Genomic DNA, 17,155 nt, shown 5'->3' with positions numbered 1-17,155 from the left:
TTAGATAACATGACCTAAGACACAACTTGAACATAACAGCCAACTGACAAACACCATCATAATATATAGCAATATCAAACCAAGTTCAACGTAACCAAGGCACAGTGTGCAAGTTAACTGCCAGTATATTCTAGAGAATTATAAATTAATTGTTTTGTTTGATAATATGTTCAAAACTGGTTTTTGATGTATTGGAAAGAGATTTACTACTGTAAGGATAAATATTTTCATATAAAGAAGAGGGTTGTTGTGATATTCCTTTAAGGGATACATCCAAAATGGCTGTCCATCACCATCACCACAAGACAAGATGTGATGTATATTCCCATGTACTCTACAGGCAGAACTAAGCAGCAATCCTACAGGCCAGACATGTCTACTATTTACCAGCACACCTAGGTAGTCTTGCTTTCAAATACATAACCCAAATTATCGTTTTACCATTCCTTGCAAGTAAATTTGCAACAAACAGGAAAATACAAACCTTTATTGAACATATGAGAAGTAAATTGTTAAGGAACAACTCAAATGTAGAATTTTGTAGAAATTCAATCAAAGAAACTTCTCAAAAACAAGCACAATTTACACCTAGATCCTCAGCTGCACTCAAAGCAGAACCTCTGCCTTAATGCATGTTGCTCTTTATTAAAAAAAGCCACACTGACTGGTAATTTTTAATCATCAGTGCCTAGATGGAAATCTGGCAGCTAGGGGAGACAATGATCTGGAAAACAAAATCTAAATCAACCAAGTTTTTAACCATGAATGCTATCCAAAAGAAAATTTGAATAATTTGAAATAGGCAAGATCTGGCAGTTTCTGGCTTGTCACGAAACAAGGACAAGTGAACAAGCATCAAGAGAGTTCATGAGCCACATTTACCACGGATTGGTAATCTCACACAAACTGGCACTCTACTGCTTCTTTATGAAACAAGAGAATTCCGTCTATCTGACAGCATTTCTTCAGAAAGCAGAGCTGCACATGTCCCTCATATTGTGGAGCAGTCGGGGGGAAGGCAAATCACATCCTCTTCTTCAAAACAATCAGTTTTCCACAAATACAGACAGCCAGTTTGACAGCTCTTATGAAAAAGTAAATGACTAAATAATGATTATGGTGCTAGAAGGGTAGCATGAGAGGTGGCTAGGGGTTAAAGCATCAAAGGGTGATTGATAGGATGTAAGGTGACAAGGTGACAAGGGGACAGTGAAGATGGATTTCAAGGGGCAGGGGAGGTCAGGTCCAACAGTGCGGCAGGAGTTTCTGTACCGAAATGTGGGAAATAGGCTTGGGTGGCAACGAAGGAAGAGGGTCTCAGGGGAGTGGTGTCAGGTCTCGGGGGGAGGGGGTGGTGCCTGCAAGGGATAGAGGGAGTGCTCGGAGAGGGTAGTTGAGGCCAGTGGCTAAATGGTATGGTCAGCTGAATACTCAGTTGGGAGTTAGGCTAAGTCTTTAATAGTCTAACTTCGGTTGAGCAACAACTGAACAGCAGCAAAACCTTCCAAATTCTCAATTTGAATGGTTACTTTTAAGGAGGTGTATGCTCATGGGAACTACCCAGCAGAATCTTCAATTTCCGAGGTAATTCCTTTGTTGGCTGCTACATTGGGGACTCTGCAGAGTCCCCAGGTACAACTCCCATCTATTCTTCAGAAACTATTATTATCAGGCCATTGAAAAAATCCAGGCTCATATTTTGACATAAGTTTCAGACTTCAGTAGAGGAACCAAGGGGAGCGAAAGGAACTTGCGCTACTTCCTACAACACATTCCTGTTTTTTTCCTATATTTGATTTGTTAAGCATTCCGAAGTAAGCAACTGACTATAAAATAAAGAACTGTGGATGCGGAAGATCAGAAACAAAAACAGAAATTGCTGGAGCATCTGTGAAGAGAAAGCAGACTTAAATATTTTGAGTTCTGAAGTTTAGATAGTTCTGAAGCGTTAAATTACAAATATTAAATTGTGACAAATCATTTTAGGAAGCCAACTGCTATTATTTTTAAATTACAGTGAACTGTAATTGGCCAAGAATACAAAGCACAAATGGGTCTTTCAGTTCTTGTAAACAAACATTATCATTTGGCAAAACCAGTACAGGCAAAGAGCCATATCCGGTGGGAAAGCAAATGGTTTCTGGTTTGCCTGAATAACTTATGAAACACATTCTTACATTAATTTAAATTTTTCCATCAAAATGAAAAATTAGTGTAAAATAAATATTGATGGTAGGATAGCAAATTATTATTCTGAAATGAAGTTGATTAATTAGTCTTCATATAATATGCTAAGGAAGCACTGCATCGATTGAAGAAAACCTCAGACTAAAATAATGTACACACACACACATTCAAAAATGTATCTTCACATTGACAGTACTTTTGTTTAACCATTTGTGAAGAATCTGGATTATACTGCCATGATCATCAGCCCTGTGCACGAAGCATTCTACACATGTTAAATGGGTCTCACTCTGCCATCTGAAGTAAATGATGCTCAACTAACAGAATCAAATTACAATACCAGTTATATTTTATGTAAAGTTAGCAAAATATAACTCTGTGCATGCGTGGACACATCAATAAATACAGTCCCGAGGAGGGAGAACACAAATATGTTTCTTTAGGGGAGCTTATGTAGAAGTGTCAGCCTTATAACAGAATTTTATTCATTCAGGAAATGTTTTCAAAAAGCCCAGCAGGTCTAGTGTAGTTATGCTCTGGATTGGAATGTACCATCTCACATGAACTATTAGTGCTGCAAGACTGACACTCAATCATTTCGATCTGAAGCAAAGAGCAGTTTATCATTTGTTGTCACACTTCACCATCTGAAAACACAATTCAATCTAAAACGTCCATTTCTGAGACTACAAGAGAACATCAGAGGACCCAATGCCCTTCTGACCAGACCAGCTGAGAATGATCTCACCTCTCAACAGCAAGCAAGAAATTCAACTCTGGCTGATAATTGCCCAATGAGACATTTCCTCTATGGGAAGAACAGTTCTCAAAGCAAATTTGTGCATGAAACACATGGGAGGCATGTCAACTGGAACAGACAAGGCAGAGATTCCGAAGACCAACATCCTTTCCTGGAATTCTGCTCCACTGAGGCACAACGCCCAGACCGTCCTCCAGAAAGGAATAAGCCAAATTAGGATCATACCAAATAAATGCAACAATCCAACTCTGAGATGCCTGTGAAGCAGGAACATTGAAACCTCCCCAATTTACTTGAACAACCAGGAAACCATTAAATTATCCTGACCTCCAACATATGATCAACCAAAACATAGACTTCTATCAGTCAGTGCACTGAGCTGTCAATACATTGATTTCTTTGTCTGTACCAAAGCAAAAAGAAAACTGCAACAAAATAGTGGACATGAGAATATTCTGAAATATGTATCACCCTATTTAACAAGGATCAAGTTAGAGTAACAAGATTACACAGCATCTTTAACAAGCCAAGGATCTTTGATCTACTAAAGGTAAGAGGATTATAATGGACAAACGATCTTTATTCAAACACATTAAGAAGTTCATTATTAATATAGTCCAATATAATTCAATGCCTATTCTTTAGCCAGGAGGGATGAAATGTTATTGCCTTTTTTTCACAACTTGCATAAGTAAAGTTTGGACACTCACTCAAGTTTCCAGTAAGTGCAATCCACAGCAAAAAAAAACATAAATTTTAGCAATAATTTGAAATACTCAGGCAATTGTAATGACAGCAATTAAAATAGCTAGAAAATGTTACAACTGCAGTGCTTTAATTAACTTTGCACTGCTTAGTGATCACAAAGGTAAAACTCATAGCTGTAACACAGATGAGAACAAGTCAAAATCAGTGTCAAGAGTTCAGTGGAAACAAGGCAAAGATTAAAACAAGATCAAAATTATATATATTCACTCCATTCTTTCCACCAAGCTTTTCACTTAGTAGAGAATATAACAGAAGAACATTAATATTGCAAAGTGTGCAATATTTACAATACATCCAAGTACATCAAATGGATGTTTTTTAAAAAAACAGCAATTAATACATCTACTAAATTGAAGTAATTTCCAACAACATCTCCTAACAAGTCAAAAAATTGATCAAATCTCAACTGTTTGGTTTCCTTCTTTACTCGTGAACTGTACTTTGGTTATTTATTTTTGACATATCAGTGCCCTTTTGTGATTATTCAACTTTGTACAAATTAGTTAAAAACGAGATCATGAAGAATAGTCTAAAACTTCAATGCAAGTATACAATAGATCATTAAACTCTTCAAGGAAGATAAATGCTAATTGGGTAGCACTGTGAAAACATAATAAACTGACAATAACTCAGCAAATCATACTCCAGAGTTAGCAATAGTTGAAGTAGATCTGGGAGTGGGGAAAGAAAGCAAAATCAGGGAAAGAGAAATAAGATTAAATTGACATGGTCTGTGTGTGTAGGGGACAGGTACTTGAGGGGAGTAGGAGAAGCAGATTAAAGCTGGGGAGTAACTTTAGTGGGTTTTTTTTATTAACTCATATACTTTTGAGCTATAATTGAATACTATATCTAAATTGTTCATGTATAATTATTGAGGTTCCTGTGGTAAAAGTGCAAAACATCCCAAATTAGATGATGCTTATAATCTTACAGCATTTATTGTAACCCCATTTTCCCCAAAATGCTTTTTTCAAAATAGTCTCACCCAATTAGAAAGTTTAAAATCTTTGTTACTATTGAAGAATGCCGGTAAAAATATCTGTTATCCAAATATTGTCACTGTCCCCATTAAGCACGGAGTTGAATAAATAGCTGAAGCAGATCATAAAATAATTACTGAAGGTGATCATTTCGATCATACTGCAATTTAAATAAACCAAATAGTATGCAAAGCTCATCAAAAATCAAATGGTTCATTATCTGGCCTATTATTACCACTGCATAACTTTCAAAGTTATACGTGATGTGGATTTGGTGGGAAAAAGATAAAACATCAGATTTAAATTTATGGTTTTAATATAAGCTTTGGGCATTACTACTGTCAGCGTAGTTTAAGAAATACAAAACAAGTTGAAAACATTCTCAAAACAACATAATTAATTAACATCCTTCATTTGAGGGCATAGCCTTTCTTGTTGGCAAGGTCTGATTTTGACAAGTTAAATCATGAACTTGCATATGAAATTGCACAAAATGTGTGCTTTTTTTTAAAAAAGCAGAGCTCACACATGATTTAAACATCCTGATCTTATCTGATGGTACAGCGCAGCTTGGTCGGCTTCTGATGTAACAAGCAGTAACTCGACCTCTTAATTTACAGATAGGAGGGTGTGAATGAAATTAGCGAGCAGCTTCGCCAGATGAACCTGAAGAAGCAGTACTAGCAACTGCTTCAGCTATACCTCCTGGGTTTTTAGTGAAAGATCAGGAGAAAGCTTTTGAAAATCCACGCAACATGATTGGCAATTTAACCTAAATTTCCTTGGCTGATGATTCCAAAATATGGGGTCACACTTTCAGAAGAAAGGGACATGATGAACAGACATTCCTTTATTCCCAAGGGTCGTAAATTATGAAATGCTCTCCGTCAGAGAACAGTGGATTCTCAGCCAGCGAACATTCAAGATAGTGGGCAATAAGATTTTTGTTTAAAATTCGACGTGAATAAAGACGCACATAGATCAGCCAGGAAAACAGAGTTGGGGTAGAAGATTGATTAAAAGGTGGGTCTTACTCCTGCTCTTAGTTTTTATGTTTTTATATTCTTAAAACATAAGAATGTAGCATTGTGTTCAATTGGCTACAGATGGAGAAATGAAAGTAATGCTAGAGGTTTGACCTGATGACAAGTATATATCAGGATTACCCTCTAGATAGGTGGACAGGCAAACAGGAACAGAAAATATAGTTTAAATCAGAATTTGGCTCAAACAATAGACACTGCTTGAATAGTTACAAATATAGGAAAGGATAACAAATTAAATGTTTACTTTTAACAGAGCAGACTTTCAAGGATTAGATTAAATGTTAAAATATCAAGACAGGGTGCAGGAAGGTGTGATGGATGTTCATACTATGTTATTATTCTTCTTTGGAAACATGGTTTGAAGAAAATGAAAAAAACATTACGCTGTTACCTCGCAGCAAGGCATCCTAAGGCAGAGAAACAATTGCTTTAGGAAGGTGAGATTTTGAGAAGCGTTGGAGGCTGAGGGGTGACCTTATAGAGGTTTACAAAATTATGAGGGGTATGGATAGAATAAATAGGAAAAGTCTTTTCCCGGAGGTCAGGGAGTCCAGAACTAGAGGGCAGAGGTTTAGGGTTAGAGGGGAAAGATATAAAAGGAACCTACGGGGAAACTTTTTCACACAGAGGGTGATGTGTGTATGGAATGAGTTGTCAGAGGAAATGATGGAAGCTGGTACAATTGCAACATTTAAAAGGCATCTGGATGGCTATATGAATAGGAAGGGTTTGGAGGAATATGGGCCGGGTGCTGACAGGCGGGACTAGATTGGGTTGGGATATCTGGTCAGCATGGATGAGTTGGACCGAAGGGTCTGTTTCCATGTTATATATCTCTATGACTCTAAGTCATTCATAGAGCAGAAAATGTGTTGCTGGAAAAGCGCAGCAGGTCAGGCAGCATCCAAGGAACAGGAGATGCGACGTTTCGGGCATAAGCCCTTCTTCAGGAATGAGGAAAGTGTGTCCAGCAGGACTTCTTCCTTTCCTGCCATACCAACCAGTACCCTTCCACTGACACCCTCCTTCAACTGACAACTCAACACTAATTCCCCCTCCCACTCCACCAAGGACATGCAGGTCCTTGGACTCCTCCATCGCCAGACCATAACAACACGACGGTTGGAGGAAGAGCGCCTCATCTTCCGCCTAGGAACCCTCCAACCACAAGGGATGAACTCAGATTTCTCCAGTTTCCTCATTTCCCCTCCCCCCACCTTGTCTCAGTCAAATCCCTCGAACTCAGCACCACCTTCCTAACCTGCAATCTTCTTCCTGACCTCTCCGCCCCCACCCCACTCCGGCCTATCACCCTCACCTTGACCTCCTTCTACCTATCGCATCTCCATCGCCCCTCCCCCAAGTCCCTCCTCCCTACCTTTTATCTTAGCCTGCTGGACACACTTTCCTCATTCCTGATGAAGGGCTTATGCCCGAAACATTGAATCTCCTGTTCCTTGGATGCTGCCTGACCTGCTGCGCTTTTCCAGCAACATATTTTCAATCTGGAAAACTAAGCTGACTAACATGCACAGCTTACTCTCAGAAAAAAACGTCTATTCACATATAGTGTCTTTAACAACGCATCCTAAAGTGCCTCATGGATCTGAATAAGACAGCAGTTAACCAAGTAAAGGAAGAATATACTGGAGAAACAAAATGATGGAGAAGCACAGCAGGTCTGTAATACGTACAGTGAGAAACAGAGTTGGCATTTCAAGTTCAACGTGACTCTTCAGGACAGATGTTTCAAAGGGTCACATTAGACTTAAAACAAACACATTTTCTCCCCCCTCGCCACATATGTTGCCAGGAACAAAAAAACAACTACAGATGCTAGAATCCAAAGTGGGCTAACAAGAGCCTAGAAGAACACAGCAAGCCAGGTAGCATCAGGAAGTGAAGAGGTCAACGTTTCGGTTCAAGACCTTTTATCACGATTGAGATGTCAACTTCCCCACCTCCTGATGCTGCATGGCTTGCTGTGTTCCTCCTGTTGGTCTACATATGTTGCCAGACTTGCTGAATTTCTCCAACACTTTCAGCTTTTATTTCAGATCTCCAACAGCCACAATACTTTGTAGTTGCTTGACAGATAGCTTTTTAAAAATCATTTCTTCAAGGGATGTGGGCATTGATTACAGGTCCAGCATCATCCTCCATTCCTAACTGCCCTTAATCTGAGTTCCTTTCTAAGCCATTTCAGAGGCTAATTAGGGATGGAGCCACAGTATTGTGTGTCTAGTGTCACATGTATGCTTGACCATTTAGGGACAACAGATTTCCTTCCCTAACAGATATTTTTGAACATCTTCATGGTCACCAGCAATGGGACAAGCTTTATATTGCTTACTTAATAATTGAATTTAAATCCACCAACCACTATGGTGAGATTTGAACCCATGTTCCCAGATTATTTAACACTGGATTATTAGTCTAGTGGCATTAGTGCTACACCAACATCTCCCCAAAGGTACAGTCAAAGCAACAGTATTAAAGAAGGCAGAAAACTTTAAAGCTGGGAAAGAATCCCAAGGCTTGGCACTAAAATTTGAGGGCATAACTATAATTGTAGGGTGAAAACTTAGTGCAAATGCACTGGAATCCAGATTTATTTCAAAGACATTTATACAAGACAATTGACAAAAAGAAACATAAAATGACACTCGCCTTTTCAGAAGACCAGAAAAACCAGTTTCCAAAAAAATGGGTGCCCAAGCAATCACTTTCATCTCTCCCAACTCAGTCCCATCAGTTTACAGGGGCTCAGTGCCCCTTCCATTTCGAAGAAACTCTGGACTCAATCTAACTAACCAATCATTTTATGTAGATAGAATGCACCTAACAAACATCTCCCTGTTCAAACTGGCACATTGCTACCAAACAAACCACAATTCTAGTTTCCCTTTCATCTCCAGCATATGCTGAAAATTTCTTCCTTTCTCTTCCCTTCTGTTAGCACAGATACAACTGCCTTCCCGGTCTTAAATGGTGCAATCTACTTCTTTGACCCTGTAAATATGTCAAACCCAATTTCCTCCCTCTCTTCAGAGAGTATTGTAATGAGCTCCTGAGCTCCCGGAAAATAAATGTTCCCACTTTCTTCATACTGTCTCCTTCCACAGTTGTGTTTCCAGTTCCTCCCACAAACATATTGTTTACTTCCCTTCCTATCTTCAACCTTCCAACAGTGGTCTTCTACCCAACCCAAAAGGGAATGCTCCCAGCAACTCACCTCCAGCTTTGTGGTGGTCTTAGTTCTCTAAACTTTCTCAACATCCAAACCAGAGTTTCCTGCTCTTGCTGTGAAATAATGGCTATAAAGATGGGTCGTAAGATTCCCAGCCATGCAAGATCCACAGCATGCAATACCACCTTACTTACACCTGAAGGCAGAAACTCAAACAGCTGGAGAAATCATGTCTTCCAAGCTGATCTCCCTCTGTTAGCACAGATACGTGATGATGTCTTCAAAACAGTTGTAGTACATGTTGAATTATGAGTAAGAGATAGTGCTAAGATTGAAATTAGGAGGGACTTCTTTATTCAGAGGTTGGTGAATTTTTTCTGCACTCAAAAGGTTTAGGAAAATGCAATCACTGAGACTGTTCAAGACAAAAATTGACAGATTTTGTGACACTAAAAATATTAAGAGGGATGAGGAAAGTGAAGAAAAATAACGCAACAGATAAGTTATCAGCCCATGACCTGTTTAATTGGTGAAATACAATTGACAGGCTAAGTATTTCCTATGGTTTAAACAATAAAGACGATCAAACTGAAGTGATGTTATGCAAGAACAGTTATGCTTTAAAAATAGAAATAAAAATTCTTAATCAATTAAGAACTAATTAACCAATTAAACAGCCAACTGTAAAGGAATTTTCTGCTTATATGATTATTTTCTATTGAACCCAAAGGTACACATAGCTCAATAGTCCTCTAATGGCTCAATCAAATTGCCACATAAGCTATATACAAGTCACAACACGAATGCTCTGCCTGAAGGCAGGTCCTTGGCTCATTGCCTGTTCATGTTTCATCCTGAGCTGTTTTTTGGCACGCATTTTTTCCAGTGATGTCTTGCCATTGCGTTCTACTCTCAGGCCAGGGAAGCAGGCAGGTCTCAAGCAGGAAAGAGAACCAAACCCATGCTGTTGATGTTATTCTGAACCATGCGCTAGCCTCTAGCCAACAGAGCTAACCAGCCTTTTTAGAATATGCCATTACATCATTCTGCCTTGGAACAACTCAATCCTTTTCTGGCTCTACATTCGTATCTACATTTTGGGGCTAGATTCTAACATCCCATTCATGTGATAAGGCAATTCTGCACAGAATGGAATCAACATCAGTCTTTCTGCTCTCTATGGATGTTAAAATAATCTTGTCACTATAGGTTCTTCCTTACAATTGATGGAAATAATAGCTTCATTAATCACTGGAAAGTACCACACATTTACAGGAGTTATCATTTGTCTTAAATCCAAATGGACAATGGTAGGATCTGAATGTAAGCATTAAGCTGATTATAATGTGACCTGGATACTTATGCACATTCCATGTGTATTTCATTGTTCACTCTGAAATGAGTTATTGCTGGAAAAAACAAGGCTTGGCTGGAATCGTCAAGCTGCTTTATTCCACAGGAAGTCATGTGTATAGACAAGAGTTGTGACCAGACATACTCAATTCAATAGGCAAAGCTTCTATTCCACACCAAGTTCCCTATTCCACTTCCATATTCGACTTAAAGAAAGTTGATTCCCCTGCATTCTGTCCCACAAACCAGGAAAGAAACCCTAACCCCCGCAGTCATCTGCCTTTTTACTATCTCTCACCAGCTTGGTATCTGTGTTCAAAATCTCTCTCTGCATCAAACCAGCCTCGCTATCATCAAAGGATTCTCCATCACAACTACAAGAGATATCGGTTTGAATGCCCAGGCATCTTAACAAATCACTTTTCAGTTAAGCTTTGGGAGAAATAAGTTCCATTTAACTTGGTAACCAGTTATCAACATTATTTACAATGGTGGAAATATATTTTCATCTTAAAAGTACAGTAATAATTCTTCATCTGCATCTTTTCCTATTGAAAAATTGGCCAAAATAATCTCGAAACATGAGAATGGTTTACACAAAACGACATTTTTTTAAAATGGAGCTCAATCTTTTGGAATATTTGCATTGTAAACTGTGTGTGGAGGGGGGAGTGGGGCTTCAATTCACTGTACATTAATATGACATGTTAATCTGTGCGTGTAAAAGAAAAACTGTTTGTCTGAAGCTAAAATCATGCAGAAAATATACCTTAATTGCTGTCTCTGGCTTCTTTTCAGTCTCCGTGTTTATTTTCCTTCTGTGTCTCTCTATTCATAATGCGTCTTCATTTCCTTCCCCACCCTCTTTCTGTCTGCTTTCATTTCTTTTGGTCCCTAATAATTAGTAACAGAGTTGGGATTACACTACAAGCAGTAGCTGGTCCAAGATTCAAGCAAGGTCTAAAAAGGGCAGGTTAAAAACCCTCACTGCATCTGGGACACTGTGGGAAGGAACGTCAATGGCATTGTTTTACGCAGAAGATGGCATTAAATAGTACCTTGGCTGGCAGCCACGTAAAAAATGAATTATAGCCAACCTCAAGCTTGGCTTTTGTAATTACAGTCAGTTAGTAGCTCCACTGCAATTGGTTGTTCTCCTTCTATTTCAGGAAAGAGCCACAGTTCAATAAGTAAAGAAGTCAGCACGATTCAGAAAATACCTGAAACATTCACTCGTAGAAACAGCTGAACAGCCATGCTTCACCTAATGAAGGAGGAATTCTCCGAAAGCTTGCAATTCCAAATTCAGTGGTGACCCCGAAATCCGAACGCCTTATTGTGCGAACAATCGGAAAAATTATTTCGAGAATAATGCCCTAAAATCCGAGCACATTTTCAGAATCCAAACATGACGTATCGTTCAGGTCGCACATTGTTTGTTCAGTTCATCCCGGGAAGTAGTCGTGAAAGCATCTCTCGTGTGTCTATCACTAGTTTACCTCGTGTTTTCATGTTGATTTGTGCTTTTTTTTAAAATTATCACCCTTGTGCATTCATCATGGCACCCAAGAACAGCAGTGAAGCAAATAAGTGCATTCACCATTAGTACTCCTCATGAAGTTATTTTCATGTTAGTACATTTATTTCTTGCTTTTATTACTACTTGACATTTAGGTAATTTACTCATCTTATTTTACCTTAACCATGTATATTTGCAGTTAAAAGTGTGTTGAAAATGGTTTTTTTTGGGGTCCAGAAACGGATTAAATTTACTTTCCATTATTTCTTATGGGGAAAATAGTTTCGGAATCGGAACCATTCGCAATCCTGGAACAAATTAAAGTCGTATTCCGAGGTACCACTGTAAACCTGTTGGACTATAACCTGGTGTCATCTGATTTCTGACCTTGTCCACCCCAGTCCAACACCGGCACCTCCACATCATGAATAGTATCTTTCTAATCATCTTTGGTTTACTGATACTTTAGGAAGGTAAACACAGCAACTCTATTAAATATTAATACTGCTTTTAATTAATGTATGTTTTTTATGATTTTGGAGAATGCATTTTGGCGTGACCATTAGAGAGACTATCCACGTGTTTAAGTAATGATTTTAAATTTAGTGCCAAGAGTGTTTGAATGTCAAATATTGTTATAATTTCAATGCTAAATATTATGTGCTAATTACTAATGAAGAAATAGCTAAGCATTTTGCATCAACAACTTCACTTGACATTTCTTAATGAATATTTCAATAACTCATTTGCCCATATTTTCCTTCATATATTCTCTAACAAAATTCAAACATTCCACGTGAAATAAGCACTGAGGGTAGCAGGAATACAAAATAATTTTTTAGGTAGAAGACTTAGAGATAATAGACAGAGACAACCAAGAACGGCCAGGTTCTGACTGAAGTGTCTGCCAAATGGGGCCAGCAACAGGTGAGGAGAGAAGCTACAAGAGAGGAAAACTTACTCCATCGCAGCCTCACTCATCTACCCTTAGTACATGCATCAGTACTGGTGGCACTGACCAACACGGTCTTTGTAGAGATGAAGTTTTGAATTTATTCTGGGAATATGCTGCATAGTGCCACTCTGCTAAATGAGATATAAACTGAACAGACAGACCAATTGAAAATCAGACATCTATTAACCACTATGAGCAATCAGCAGCAAAATTATATCCAAAGACGATATTTTATCTCAAGGCCAGAATTATCCCTTATTCATTCAGCAGCATCAAGCCACGGGTTCACTCCTGATGCAATGCTCTCCTGCACACCTCTTGGCAGGGGCATCACCAGTCATGTCTGAAAATGAAGAATAAACCTACTGAAGCCTCAACACACTACTATATATGCCTTAAATAGCAGAAGCAGCATCCAATAGACAAAGCAGAATAATCCCACAATCAACAGATCAGATCAAGCTCTAAAATCCTGCCATATCCAACTACAAATGATGGTAGATAATTAAAAAACTAACAAGAACAGAAGACTCTGCAAACACCCTCATCCACAATAAAGGAGTTGGGGGGGGGGGGGGGGGGGGGCAGAAGAAGAGAGGAAGCGGGGGAGTTCAGCACAACAGTGCAAAAGGCAAGGCTGAAGAATTCACAACCATCTTCACTAGAATTCTGAATGGATCCTCCATCCATAGGGCTGCATAGTGGCTCAGTGGTTAGCTTTGTTGCCTTACAGCACCAGTGACCCAGGTTCGATTCCACACTTAGGTGACTCCGTGTGGAGTTTGCACATTTCCTGTGCGTCTATGTGGGTTTCCTCTGGGTAGTCCGGTTTCCTTCCACAATCCAAAGATGTACAGGTTAGATGGACTGGCCGTGTTAGATTGCCCATAATGTCCAGGGATGTGTAAGCTGGGTGATTAGTCATGAGAAACAAAAGGTTAGAGTGATTAGATAGGTCTGTGTGGGATGTTATTTGGAGGGTTGGTGTGGATAAATGTGCTGAATGACCTGCTTCCACACGTTAGGGATTCTATCCCAACCTCCTCCCAAGCAACACAAATGCTGAATATTCGACAATTTTCATTCACTTCAATAGATATCAAGAAAGACATTGAATAAAGCAAAGGCTATGTGCTCAGTCAAGACCCTAGATGTATGAAAGATTAGTGGTCCAAAGATCACTATGTCCCTAACCAAACTTTTTCAGTACAGCTGCAAGCCTGACAAACACCCAGAAATGGAGAAAACTGTTAAACTCTGTCTCACCTACAAAAAGCAGAATTCAACCTAAAGAAATTACCATCCCCTCAATCAAAGCAACAGAAGATGACACTGACAGCACTACCAAGCATTAGTTACATGATAGCCTGTTCACCAACATTCAGCTTGGCTTTTATTATGGCACCAGATCATATTGCAGTCTTAGTGCAAAAATGGACAAGAGTTGAATTCAAGGGGTCAGGTAAGTGTGACTGCCCTCAGCATCAATGCAGCATAAGTAAATGTGGAATCAGGGTGGCTGAGCAAAATTAATTTGAATGATAGTCAGGGAAATCTTTCCAATTGTTGGAGTCCTGCCTAGCTCAAAATAAAAATGGCTGCGATTGCTAGGAGGCAATCATCTCAGACCTAGTAGTGCACGAAAAGAACGATGCAATTCCTTCGGGTAGTGTCCAAGGTATGACCATTTTCATCTGCATCACCATGACCTTCCGTCCATTATAGGACAAAAGGGACAGATATTCACTGATGATTGCAATGTGCAGTATCATTCCTGAAATAGTTCTTACCTCATGCAAGAGGACCTCAATAATGTTCATACTTTTCAGATAACTGACAGGCAACTTAATATCAGAAGTGCTAGACAATGACCATTCCAGCAGAATAATCTCCCTTTCCCTTTGACATTCAATAGCATTCTCATTGTCAAATAATCTAAAATCACCATCCTGAGGATAACCATTAGCCAGAAACATATAAATACTGTGAATACAAAAGCCAGGCAAAGAGCAGAAATGTTGCAAGTAATTCAACGTTCATCCCTCCTCTCTCTCTCTTCCCCACCCCCAACCCCACCACAAACCTGCCCACCAAACAAAACGCACAGGCCAGGACTCTCCACTTGCCTAGGTGACTTCAGCTCCAACAACACAAAACAATCTATTACACTATTTAGGAAAAAGCAGCCACTTATTTGGCACCATTCCACACATTCATTCCCACAGTCATTAACACAAAAGCGACAATAATGTTTTGCTTCTGGTAGGTGTGCTGCCACAACTAAATGTCACCACATGTCCTCCTCTGAAGTAGGTTACAAGGAAATGAGGAAAGTAAAAAGAAAATTACTAAGTAAAAACTGAAAGAACTGTGAATGCTGTACATCAGAAACAAAACCTGAAATTGCTGGAAAAACGCAAGCCTAGCAGCATTTGTGAAGAGAAATAAGAATTGACACTTCCTCTGAATTCTGAAAACTGGACCTGAAACGTTAACGGATTTTTTTCCTCAGATGCTGCCAGACATGTTCCAGCAATTTCTGTTGTTGTTGGTGTAAAAAGAAACCAAGGTACCATATTTTTTGCCGCCACACAAATGGACAAGAATTTGCCTTCAACGCATTTATCCTTCCATGTGGCTGTGGAATTAGATTCCCAAAACAACAACCACTTTGCTCCATAGCATCAGAATTCCCCAGTCAGGGTTTTGCTGAACACCAGTGACTATAATCGAGATGACCCACAATTTTCGGAGCGTCGCTCCGAAAGCTACTGTGCTTCCAAGTAAACCTGTTGGACTATAACCTGGTGTTGTGTGATCTTTAACTTACAATTTTAAACACAGTTCGGCATTTTGCATTACACAAATGAACGAACAGAATAGACATATCACACTGTGGGCACTATTCCATACAAGGAGCTCATTTTACAGTACCCCTTTAAAAAATATATCACATCATTTTCCATTTCGACAAAGCAAAAGCAGCGAGAATGATGGAGAAATTCAGCAGGTCATGTAGCCTTTACGGAGAGAGAAACAGAGTGAGTGTGTTCAGTCCAGTACGCCTTTTCTTCAGACCAGACTCAAAACAGGGTTGACTTTCAATGTGCCCATGAGGAAAATCGAGAGCGCGGGATATTTCCAGGCGTAGAAAACAATCGTGCTTTCTTCACCATTTAAATCTATGAGCAAGGAGAATCAGGTGACTTTTTATTTCCCATTCCTTCAACACTAAAATCTAGAAGCTATCAGAAACTCGTCCAAGTTTGTGTGATTGAACACCAATGCCACGGCGCTTTATTTGCAGGAGAATGGGCTCCCACAAGGAGCCAAAAACATTCCTGCCGTAAACACGAACTAAAACTATTCCCAGCAGTTTACAACGTTCTGAAAATGACGAATTTGACCAATGACCTTGTGGGCACACTGCGACTTGCAACATGCTGATGAGTGAAACTCAAGTCTTTCCCGATTTATTCCTACAAAATTGAAACGCAACAATTTTCTAATTCCCATCCTATTCTGTGGCTGTCCCATTCCCGTCCCTCGGCATCAGGAAAACTTCACTTACCATCAGAAGGGAGGAAAGCAGCGCCCGCTCCTCCAGCGGAACTTTGCTCCTCCAACTCTCTCGGAGTGAACTCCACTTTCGCAACTTTCTTCCCAAGACGTCAGCGGGGGCGGCACGACCACGTGATCCGGAGAGAAGGAGAAGGAGCCAGGTCAGTCAGGCCAGTTATCCATCAGACAGACACTCCTACAGACAGACAGTGCCTAACTACTGGCTGTCAGACTCAGACAGACAGCCCAGTATCCATCAAACACTCCTACAGACAGTGTCCAACTACCAGCTGTCAGACTCACATACAGCACAGCACTGCACTCTGACAGCCAGTCAGTTATCCATCAGACAGTAAAAAATGAGGTCTGCAGATGCTGGAGATCACAGCTGCAAATGTGTTGCTGGTCAAAGCACAGCAGGCCAGGCAGCATCTCAGGAATAGAGATGCTGCCTGGCCTGCTGTGCTTTGACCAGCAACACATTTGCAGCTGTATCCATCAGACAGGCAGACATTCCTACAGACAGATATTCCTAAAGACAAGCGAAAGTGAGGACTGCAGATGCTGGAGATCAGAATTAAGATTAGAGTGGTGCTGGAAAATCAACGTTTCGGTCCTGATGAAGGGATCCTGCTCTTCGGGTACTGCCTGACCTGCTGTGCTTTTCCAGCACCACTCTCGCCTTGACTCCTACAGACAGACACTGTGTCTAACCACTGGCTATCAGACTCAGACAGACAGCCCAGCATTCTGACAGACATTTTGACAGCCAGGAGGAAAAAATGCTGCAGATGCTGGAATCTTCACTGAAAACAACAAATAGTGGAGATAAC

The 17,155-nt window shown here is 39.9% G+C and overlaps 1 protein-coding gene across 1 annotated transcript in view; it reads right to left on the bottom strand.

Annotated features, from left to right (window-relative positions):
- The window catches only part of LOC132816934 (interleukin-1 receptor type 1-like), a 59,418-nt gene extending 48,277 nt beyond the window's left edge, over positions 1-11,141 (bottom strand). The window contains exon 1 of the mRNA XM_060826958.1: positions 11,057-11,141. The gene's annotated coding sequence lies outside the window, so the exon portion shown is untranslated. The remainder of the gene's footprint in view (positions 1-11,056) is intronic.
- Positions 11,142-17,155: the final 6,014 nt, after the last annotated feature.

Source organism: Hemiscyllium ocellatum, chromosome 6 (assembly GCF_020745735.1).
Source record: "Hemiscyllium ocellatum isolate sHemOce1 chromosome 6, sHemOce1.pat.X.cur, whole genome shotgun sequence".
NCBI lineage: Eukaryota > Metazoa > Chordata > Chondrichthyes > Orectolobiformes > Hemiscylliidae > Hemiscyllium > Hemiscyllium ocellatum.
The sequence above is the reverse complement of the archived record's forward strand: the minus strand, read 5'-3'. Positions and strand labels throughout refer to the sequence as shown.